The following is a 10,229-nucleotide window of genomic DNA, read 5'->3' on the forward strand; positions in this document are numbered from 1 at the left end:
AATGGAACATAAGTTCACCAGATTGATTCCTGGATGTCTCAAAGAAAAAGGAGAATGGGCTATATTTCATGGAATTTCAAAGAAGTAGTAGATCCCCTTTAAAAAATATATGACTGAGATCGCTTCTTTTGTGATGGAGAGACTAGAAATAGAGGGGATGTAATGGACTTAGGACTGGGACAAATAGAGATATCTTTATGCAAATAGTCACAAATATTTCAGGTAGTTTTTTTTAATACCTCAAAGGCCTGGTACTCAAATGCCAAATACATTTAAGCTCAAGATTGCAAAGCACTGCGGCCTAAGTTTAAGATCAGGAGGCAGCCGAGGTACTGAATCAAACGTAGTTACTGAGAGATAACTTTCTTTCAATAACTGCACATTATTCAATTGACAGACCTTATAAATTAATCCTGCATCCATTTCTTGTAAGTTGGTGGCAACTGGAAGCTATTTATGAAACAAAATTGAAAATGTTGTTTTCATATAACAAAAAAGGTTAGCAGAAGTATGTCTTGATATTGTGACAAAAAGAGAAATGAGGATTTTGTGAAAAGAATGCTGCTGGGCCTTGTGGGGGGGGAGGTGTGCGCGCGTGTGTGCATTATCGGATGATGACAGAACTGCATAGAAGGATCTGTGCAGGAGAGAGTTTTTAAAGTGGAGAAGCTATTGCGCTGGAGGTCTTCCTTGGTTGCAGTGACTTTTTCGGTGCCTTGTCATGCCCTTCACTTTCCACAAAGCATTGCAGAACTGCCCTCCTGGCCGTTGGATCTTGCTGTTGATCTTATCCGCCCAGTCCACTGGAACTGCCTTCGCATGCTAAGACAGCCATATCCCACCGGGGTACAAGGCCTGCTGGCTATCCACACCTAACTTGGCACGATCACGTCTGCTAAATTTACGAAAGTACAGTTGTGCCCCGCTTTTCGAACGTTCGCTTTACGAAACCTCACTGTTATGAAAGAGCTACATTAGTACCCTGTTTTTGCTAACAGAAGGTGTTTTCACCATTACGAAAAAAGCAGCGCGCGCCCCGAGCAGCCGCTCTCCCCCGGATTCGGAACTGTAATCTCGCCGGCATTGCTTAAACACGTGCCTGTGAGCAGCCGTTTGCAAGGTGAGTTCTATGGTATCGGAAGAGCCTGAAAGAGCTCGTAAGGGTGTTACACTTAGCGTAAAACTAGACATAATTAAGCGTTTTGATCCTGGTGAATGAAGTAAGGACTAAGTGAGTTTGGCTTGTGGAAGCTGACGAAGATGATGTTGAAGAGGTTTTGGCATCCCATAACCAAGAATTGATAGATGAAGAGCTGATGCAATTGGAAGAGGAAAGGATAACAATCGAAACCGAACGAGTAATGATAAAGTACGACTTTAATTTTGAAAGGGTACATCGGTTTAGGGGATATTTGCAGGTTGGTTTGAGTGCTTACAAAGAACTGTATGATAGAAAACTGCGCGAGGTTCAGCGGTCAAGCAAGCCTTCCGCATCAGCCACAGCAGACGACGAACCTCAACATCGAGGCAGGCAGTCATAGGAGAAGATGAGCTGCCTGCTCTAATGGAACCAGACGACGAGATGACACCCCAGTGTCCCACCACCCCAACAGCCAGGTCGCGGACAGATACCGATTCGCGGAGAATGCAGCAGTAGCCGGGAGACACACAGCACATCTTTAAGAAAAAAGCTGAAATAAACATGCTAATTAATTAGGTGCCGCCCGACACGTAATTGTCCGCCCAGATCAGAGGCAAGGCAATTGGCAATTGGCACTGATCTGGGCCGACAATTACGTGCCCAGCGGCACCTAATTAATTAGCATGTTCATTTTGGCTTTTTTCTTCAAGATGTGCTGTGTGCCTCCCGGCTACCGCTGTACGCTTCGCGGATTGGTATCAGTTTGCTGCCTGGAGGGTGGGAGCCACTGCACCACCCAAACCCCGACGACTCAGTCTAACACACCACCATCAGTGTGCTCCGCACTTTCCCAATTCCAGTAAGAGATACTACACTGTACATATTTCTACTTTATATCAGCTGTGTATTTGTAGGTGTTATTTGGTATGATTTGGCAGCTTCATAGCTTAAAGGTTACCGGAGAGCGCTTGCGCGTGTTTTTGCCAACAGCGCTTGCGTGAGATTTTCACTATGGAGAACAGTTCAGGCAATGATTGTGGAAAAGTATTTCTACTTTATATAAGCTGGGTATTTACCATATCATTCCTGCTTTTACTATATGTTACTGTTATTTTAGGTTTTATGTGTTATTTGGCATGACTTGGTAGGTTTTTTTTGGGTCTGCGAACGCTCACTAAATTTTCCCATATAAATAAATGGTAATCGCTTCTTCACTTTACGATATTCCAGCTTACAAACCGTTTCACAGGAACGCTCTACCTTCGGATGGCGGGGGAAACCTGTATAGAAAGGGCAGACTAGTTTTTTTTTCCTATATCTAGCCTATTCCACTTTGTAGATGGTCTACTAGAAATTAAGGAATCACACTTTTATTAAAAAAAAAGAAAAAGTTGAAAATACAAAGTAAGTCATGCAGCATCTGCGAAGAGAGGAACAGAGTTCACATTTTGGATCAATAACTTTTATATCCAAAAAGCAAACAACTTGGAGAGAAAGGTTTATACTATAATGAAAAGTGAAAGGGGCAAAGAAAACAATAAAAAATATCTGTGAAAGGGAGGAAGGCAAACATGATTCAAAGACAAAAGCAATGGCTAACATTGACTGAAAGAGGCTGAAGGGTGGTGAACACCAAAAGGCATGGCTGGGGGAAGTGTAATTACAGAAAGTTCCAAGGTTCATTTATCAAAGTATACAACTCTGAAATTCTTCTTCTCCAGATAGCCATGAAACCAAGAAAGAAAAGGCAGCACGATCAACAACCGCCCCCCCACATAAAAAAAAATGAACGAAAGTGGAACAGGCACATCAACCCCCAAACCTCCCCACCCCACACAAAAAAAATGAGAAAGATCTAGTGAAAAGCACAGAATATAAAAAACTTATAAGGCTGAAAAATATCTGTAGTCCAAGCCCACATCCAAAACGAAGAAAACCTGGACAACAGTCTCTGGCACAGCAGCAGACTTTCCCTTCTTTGTAGCAGAGCGAACAGAAGGCAAGCAGTCAGTGCTCACCCTCCGCACTTGCCTCGATGCTTCAATCTCTCTCATCACTTTAATCAGCGCCCAGTGGAAGCTTTAATCAGTGAAGTAGAGTCAAACAATGGCTTGCGCCCCGTCCCACAGCCTGCCCACTACAAGGTTCACATACGCTGCCTCTGTCACCCAGAATCTTCTCTAAGACTACAGAGCACTGAAGCACCCAAACGATTTCCAAACTTCTGCATTCGCCTTGATGTTTCAATCTCCCTTATTGCTTTACTCGGTGAACAATGGAAGCCTTAATTGGTGAAATGGAGTCGAACATTGGCTCATGTGCCGTCCTACAGCCTTCACGCCAAGTGGTTCGCGCACGGTGTCTCCTGGAATCCTCTCAGAGACTGCAGAGCACTAGAACACCCGAACCATCTCCAAACAACAAATCACAAGCTCCAATAGTTCCAGAATCACATCCAAGATGAAAAACGAAGATTAATGACATGAAAAAGTGAAATATGGTTCCATGATCTATTCAGAAGATGTCAACCGAAGGAGCATTGTACACAAGGGTCATCTTGACCGGAACTTCTGGTTAAGATGGTGCCTGTGTATCAGAAAGAAAACTGAATACAAGAACTGTCAGGCAAGACCGGAATAGCTGGTTAATGAAATCATTGTCAAGCCCAAAAGGTTGTAATAGGTCTAACTGAAAGCCAAGGAGCTGTTCACTGAGCTCATCTTGAGTAAAATAACAGTATTGGAAGATGACAACAGTTCAGGGTAGAACTGGAATACAAAATTCAAGTTCTGAGAATTCAGAATCACACTTACAAACTAATACACATATTCCGCAAGCAATCATTCATTCTGTGTTCTGCTTTTCCCAATATACAGGAGGACTAAAAGCAGTATCCATGTATTCATTAATTTAAAGGTTTTGAATTTCAAATTTTAACTCTGAAGGCTGATTTATACCTCTGCGTCAAATGGACGCCGTAACCCATGCAAGTGGCCTACGTGCATTGTGAGCATTTATACTTGTGCGTTGGTGTGTCTGCGTCGCTCTGCAATTCGCGCACGCCATGCATGTGCACACACCTGCCCACGCAAGGCTTCATGGTCATGGTAGTCTTTCCCGGGGTAAACAAGTTTAAAGCGAGCGTCTTTTTTCGTAAAAGCGAAATGTGTCCTCCATAATTTCGGAGGTCTGTAAAGCTTTATGGAAAGCATTACAGCCAGAGTTCCTTCCCTGCCCTTCAGTCGCTCAATGGGAAGCTATTGCAGCGTAGGAGGAAATGCAATGCTACCAAGCAGACCAATCACAGTTGTTGTGGTCAGCGCTGCTGCGATGCGTACTTACATTTTGGGAGAGGTGCACGTCAGGCTACGGCGTAGGGATCCGCGTAGGCTCTGCATAGGGTTCGCAGCAATGCAGTACCTACGGCGTCAATTTGACGCAGAAGTATAAATCAGCCTTAAGGTTACACACCCTTGACCTACAGGGCTTTTTTTTTTTTGCTACAAAGGAGTGCCAACTTCCATCCAAAATACACACATTTTCTCTCACACCATTTTGTCCTCATCAAGATCACTAATGTCACAGCACTTTACATGGCATCAGGACCCATCATAATTTATACTGTGCATCCTTCACAGCGCTTTCCAAAAATATATTTATTAAGCAATGTGGCACAGTGTAGATCCTTCCGGCCCTTCGAGTAATGCTGCCCCAACAAACCCCAAACCCTATTAACCTCAACCTAATATGGAACAACTTACAATGAACAATTAACCTACCCGGTACATCTTTGGGCCGGGGGAGTTAACTGGAGCACCCAGGGAAAACCCACACATTCCACTGGGAGGACAGACGCCTTACAGAATGGCACTGGTATTGGACTCAGAACGCTCGAACACCCCGAGCTGTAATAGCTATGCTACCGTGGCATCCTTTTATTCTGGACAAGGTACTTCCTCTAAGAAATTACCACAAATTTTAAGTGTTAATACCATGCTTTTGTTAACATTGCAGTGTTGACTATAAAAGCAATCTCTAACATCACAGACAAAATAAAAGTTAGTTCCGAAAATGTTATTCAGGAGGTGAAGTGTGTGCAACAAAGGGCAGAAATACTATTATGGAGAGACCGGGAAAAGGGTTAAGATGTTATTGGAAGTCCTGAATCAATGGTATGAGTTTGATGATGATCTGGGAAAAAGCAAAATTGATTAAAGATCAAAATTTAAGATTAACTTTAGTCTTCACATGTACATTGAAACATACAGTGAAATGTGCTTTTTGCATCAATGACAAACCCAGTCTGTGCATGTGCTGGAGCAACTTGGAAGAGTCACCATGTTTCTGGCACCAACATAATATTACCCACAACTTACTAATCTCAACCAGTACATCTTTGGAATGTGGGAGGAAGCCAGGTCACCCGGAGAAACCCCACACGGTCACAGGGAGAATATATAAACTTCTTATGAACAGCGGTGGGAATCAAATGCCTATCATTAGTGCTGTAAGGTTTTGCATTGTCATGCTACTAAGCAGTTGGTAAACTGATATATTAATGTCAAATGCACCAAGGGTTCTTGTCATATCGGGCACACCAAGCTGTGAAGCATCCGGATAGGATGCATTCTATCGTGCATCAATAAAAACCAATGAGGATGTGCCAATTTTCTTTAGCTTCCTGAGGAAGTAAGGGCATTAAGACCACAAGATATAGGAGCAGAATTTGACCATTTGGCCCATTGCTTCTGCTCTGCCATTTCGTCAAGGCTGATCCATTTTACCCCTTAACCCCCAATCTCCGGCCGTCTCTCCGTATTGCTTCATGCCAGACTTATCAAGAATCTATCAACCTCTTGCCATAGCATCCTCGTGGTTGGACCAGGGCAGATAATCTCACCATTCATAAATCTGGAACAGATATAATATCAATATGGCCACAGAAAATATCATTGCCTCTTGGGATCCGGAAATCTAGGTAACAATGAACTGCATATGGAAGAAATTATAGTCAAAATGCATGTACAACTTTGTGGGATTCTGAGCCTAAACAAATCTGAGAAGACATTGTTAAGTTGGCAAATGAGGTGGAGCACAGTACTAGGTGGTTTGAAGTCTGTAATGACCTGTATGCCATGCCACATGCGCAAAGATTCTGAGGAGTTGAAATGTTCCTCAATTCTCTGTTTGTATATGTATTTAGCCTGAGAGATTCCCCTCCTCAGGTTGGCCCTGGCTGAGCTGTAAGCCTCCCGGACCACAGACCTGAAGGCTGAATCTCTGGCTTTGAGCAGGAGGCAAACTTTTCTGTTCACCCATGGTTTCTGATTGGGGAAAACTTTTATTTGTTTTTGTGATGCCACTCTACCTACACACTTGTTGATGTGCTCAAGGACAGAGTTGGTACAGAAATCAATGTTATTCTGAAGACCAAGGAGATTATTGTGGACTTCAGGCATGCTAGGAGCCACAGTCATGTCCCCATCTACATCAATGGAGCTGTAGTGGAGCATGTATCAAGCTTCAAATTCCTTGGTGTCCACATTTCTGAGGATCTCACCTGGTCTCTGAACTCCTCCATCCCGGTCAAAAAGGTGCAAGAGTGCCTTTATTTCCTGCAGAGCATCAAGAAAGCTCACCTCTGCCCCAGGATACTGACAGACTTTTACCGCTGTACCATTGAGAGCATACTCACCAACTGCATCTCAGTGTGGTATGGCAATTGTCCCATATCAGACAGCAAAGCACCCCAGCATGCAGTGAAAACTGCCCAGCGGATTATCGGCACCCAATTGCCCACCATTGAGAACATCTACCATAAACGCTGCCTGGGCAGGGCGAAACGCATTATCAAGGATGCATCTCACCCTAACCATGGACTTTTTACTCTCCTCCCATCCAGTAGGCGCTACAGGAGTCTCCACTCCCGCACCAGCAGGCACAGGAAGAGCTTCTTCCCTGAGGCTGTGACCCTGCTGAACCTCACATCATAGCGCTAAGCAATATTGCACCCATATTGTACTTTCTCAGTACTTTCATATTTGTGTGCTGTAGCACTTTTATTCGCAGTTATTTTGTAAATAACACTATTCTTTGCATTCCTGGTCAGATGCTAACTGCATTTCATCGGCTTTGTATCTGTACTCGGCACAATGACAATAAAGTTGAATCTAATCTAATCTAAGTAAAGGAGGAAGGCATGGAAGAGTTGTCAAAGTCTCAGGGTGAACAGAAAAATGTTAAGAGAAACAAGAAGACAGTAGCAGAATACCACGACTACCAAAAGGGTTTTGGAACCTTTATCTCCGCCACCAGGAGAGCAATTGCTGTTTTCAAAGACAACAGCCTCAAAGGCTGCACAACAATAGATTTGACCAGAAATGACAGAAGATGTCACGTTTTGCTACAAGAAGCTTTTTTAGGAGAAAAAGAAGAAAGTTGTCCATGTACCAATTGATACCTTTAAATCTTGTTCATCAGTCTGTAGGAACAAGAACCTAGACGAGCACCTGAAATCAATGTCATAAACTATATCAAATTCAGATTCACGACCAACTGCAGCAAAAGCTCTGCCTCCAACCAACCCTGCACTGTTGTTCCTTTTCACGCTTTGCGGCGCATCAGGTGGCAACCTTGCCATTTTTATTAGCATTTGTCTTTTTTTTTTTACGAGGCCGGGTTGCTAGTTCAACGCGCAACCCGGCACAGATGGAAAGCGTGCAAGGGGCCAGCTGGATTCAAACCCGGCACCACTTGCCTTGAGTCCGATGTGGACGCCACTACATCACTGGCCGGCTACTACATCTGCACACAAAGCAATTGTTTTCACCTTCATGTGAATTAGGATTGGGGTAAACTCCTCGGAATAACCCTTCCTCCCTTGCTAATCAAGGATCAACCTACAAGATTATTTTGCTTCCATTCCCATCAGGGATCCAGAGATTCAGAACCTCGAGATCAAAAGTTACACTTCATTCTGACTTTTAAGACACCTTGCTTTTAAAGAGTAACCTCTAGTTCTAGATTCTCACACAATAAGAACTATTTCCACAAATCTTCAGTGAAGACCATGTAAACACATGCAGGAATTCAGTGGGTGAGTAATCTGAAAAGATACACTCAGAATGTTTTATGTTAGTTTATGACCAATGATACTTTATGCTTTTAGCTACTTGCATTAATGTATTTTAAGGGTTTAGTTCTTTTTGATCTAAATTCTGGAGCTCTGGAATGTAACCAGAGTTTTTATCTTGGAAACTAATGGGATACAGCTTTACAATTTGCAATTTTTGCTAAATGGAACATTTCCCAGGAATGCAATCCTTTTGTTAATTAAGAACATCTGCTAAATTGGACATATATATCAAGTAAACCATTGCGCCAGATGAAAAGAGTGTTTAGAGTTCAAAACGGGGGAGGCACGAAGGCCAAAAGGCAGGTGGTTGCATCTCCTTGCATGAGAAGATGCCGATCAAGGGGAGATGGAAGAATGGAGGAATCTTAATGGGCAGAAGTGAGGAAGTATTGTTACAATTGTAAATGGTCCTGGTAATGCCACATTAAGCATTGTGCAGAGTTTTGGTTTCTTTAAGGAAGGATATACTAGCATTAGAGGAAGATTAACTAGACTAATTTCTGGGAAGAGGGGATTGTGCTATCATAAGTAACATCACATAGCAGACATTGGAAATTACAGAAGGTGGTCTGTTCACTTGGGAGGATGGAAGGATAGGGGAAATCCTTCCTTGAATTGAGAGCAGGGAACAAGAATAAACACAACTGAGAATAAACCAAGACACACGGGAAGAATGGAAGGTGATGTTATCAGAGCTGACACCATGTAAATGGAGGAAACAAAATAGAGTCCTTCCACACATGATACTTAAGTACTTCCTCTATGTCCTGTTTCTGTTTCAATTTCCAACATCTGCAGTTTTTTCAGCTTTCAATTATTCTTTTGTATTGGCTGCTAATAGAACCAAATTAAACATCAATAATAAAGGATTACGTACTGATAGTCGATTCTGCGGCAGTCAATCTAACAACAAAAGGAATATCTTAACTGTTTTAGTCCAGGTTAGAAAACGTACTCCCGTGGTTTTATAAGTAGATATTACGTCAGCGGGAAAATTCAGTTAACGCAAACCTGCTGAACAAGGGGCGTCATGTTTGAAAAACAATTGCCATTGTTCAGTACAATGTCAACCCTTGAAAAACGCGCGCGCCTGCGATACCGCAAGTACTCAAAAGCATCAAAGATTTTGGAATGAACTTTCAGGGTCATTTTCTTCTAACTGCCCTTCTGGGTTTCACATACTTCTGGACAAACCGCGCCCCGTCCCTGCTTGGATACAGTGGATGGAAATAATATAAACCGAATTCAAACTCCGCGGCCTTGTTTCCCACCCACCAAGGTTAAATCAGCAGTTGCCGGGACTCCCTGCAGGGTAATCGCCCGGTCCGACTGGAATGAAACGGCCACGCCGATATCTGCCAGCTCACTCGGACAAATACTCACCCAACCCGACTGTGTGCTGGGCAGCTGAAGGCGCTCGACCCACCCGGCAGAGGACACACGACGCTGGAGGGACGCGGTGCCTGAGACACTCACCTGGGCCTGCGGCGAGGGGCAATGCGCATGGCTGTCCGACCAGCTTCCGTGTCCGCCTGCACGGGACGTGCGAGCAACGGTGAGCGGCTCTGTGGTTCCGTCACCACTGACACTGACATTGACAAGGCTGTTGCATCAGTGTGCAGCCGCCGGCTGAGCCGGTTGGCCCCAAAAGAGCTCGGAGGTCAAGATCTTCTTTTGTTCTTTTCTATTCTTTCTAGGTATGTGGTACAAAGGTTCTTTACTTCATAGAAACGTTCTTAGGGAAATTGGTGCACATGCAATTCGTACAGGTACTAGTGTAGACCATGGTGCAAACCGAGATGTGGCAATTGTAGAACTATACCAATGGAACAATCCCGTTGGGTTTACTTAAGGGATCTTAGTAAGAGAAGTTCAGGAAGGGAAAAGTCAAATATTTCTGGTAAAAGTCTTTAAAAATCTTTCTTTTATTGCGCAGCATGACATCACAAAAGT

At 43.5% G+C, this 10,229-nt stretch overlaps 1 protein-coding gene across 2 annotated transcripts in view; it reads right to left on the reverse strand.

The window, feature by feature from the left end:
- atad1b (ATPase family AAA domain containing 1b) overlaps positions 1-9,846 on the reverse strand; it is a 46,669-nt gene extending 36,823 nt beyond the window's left edge. The window contains exon 1 of one of the 2 annotated variants that reach the window (XM_072239250.1): positions 9,753-9,846. The gene's annotated coding sequence lies outside the window, so the exon portion shown is untranslated. Of the gene's footprint in view, positions 1-9,659 lie in introns of both variants that reach the window. The other variant, XM_072239249.1, reaches the window with a different exon arrangement.
- Between the last annotated feature and the right edge of the window lie 383 nt (positions 9,847-10,229).

The sequence above is a fragment of the Mobula birostris genome, chromosome 21 (assembly GCF_030028105.1).
Source record: "Mobula birostris isolate sMobBir1 chromosome 21, sMobBir1.hap1, whole genome shotgun sequence".
NCBI lineage: Eukaryota > Metazoa > Chordata > Chondrichthyes > Myliobatiformes > Myliobatidae > Mobula > Mobula birostris.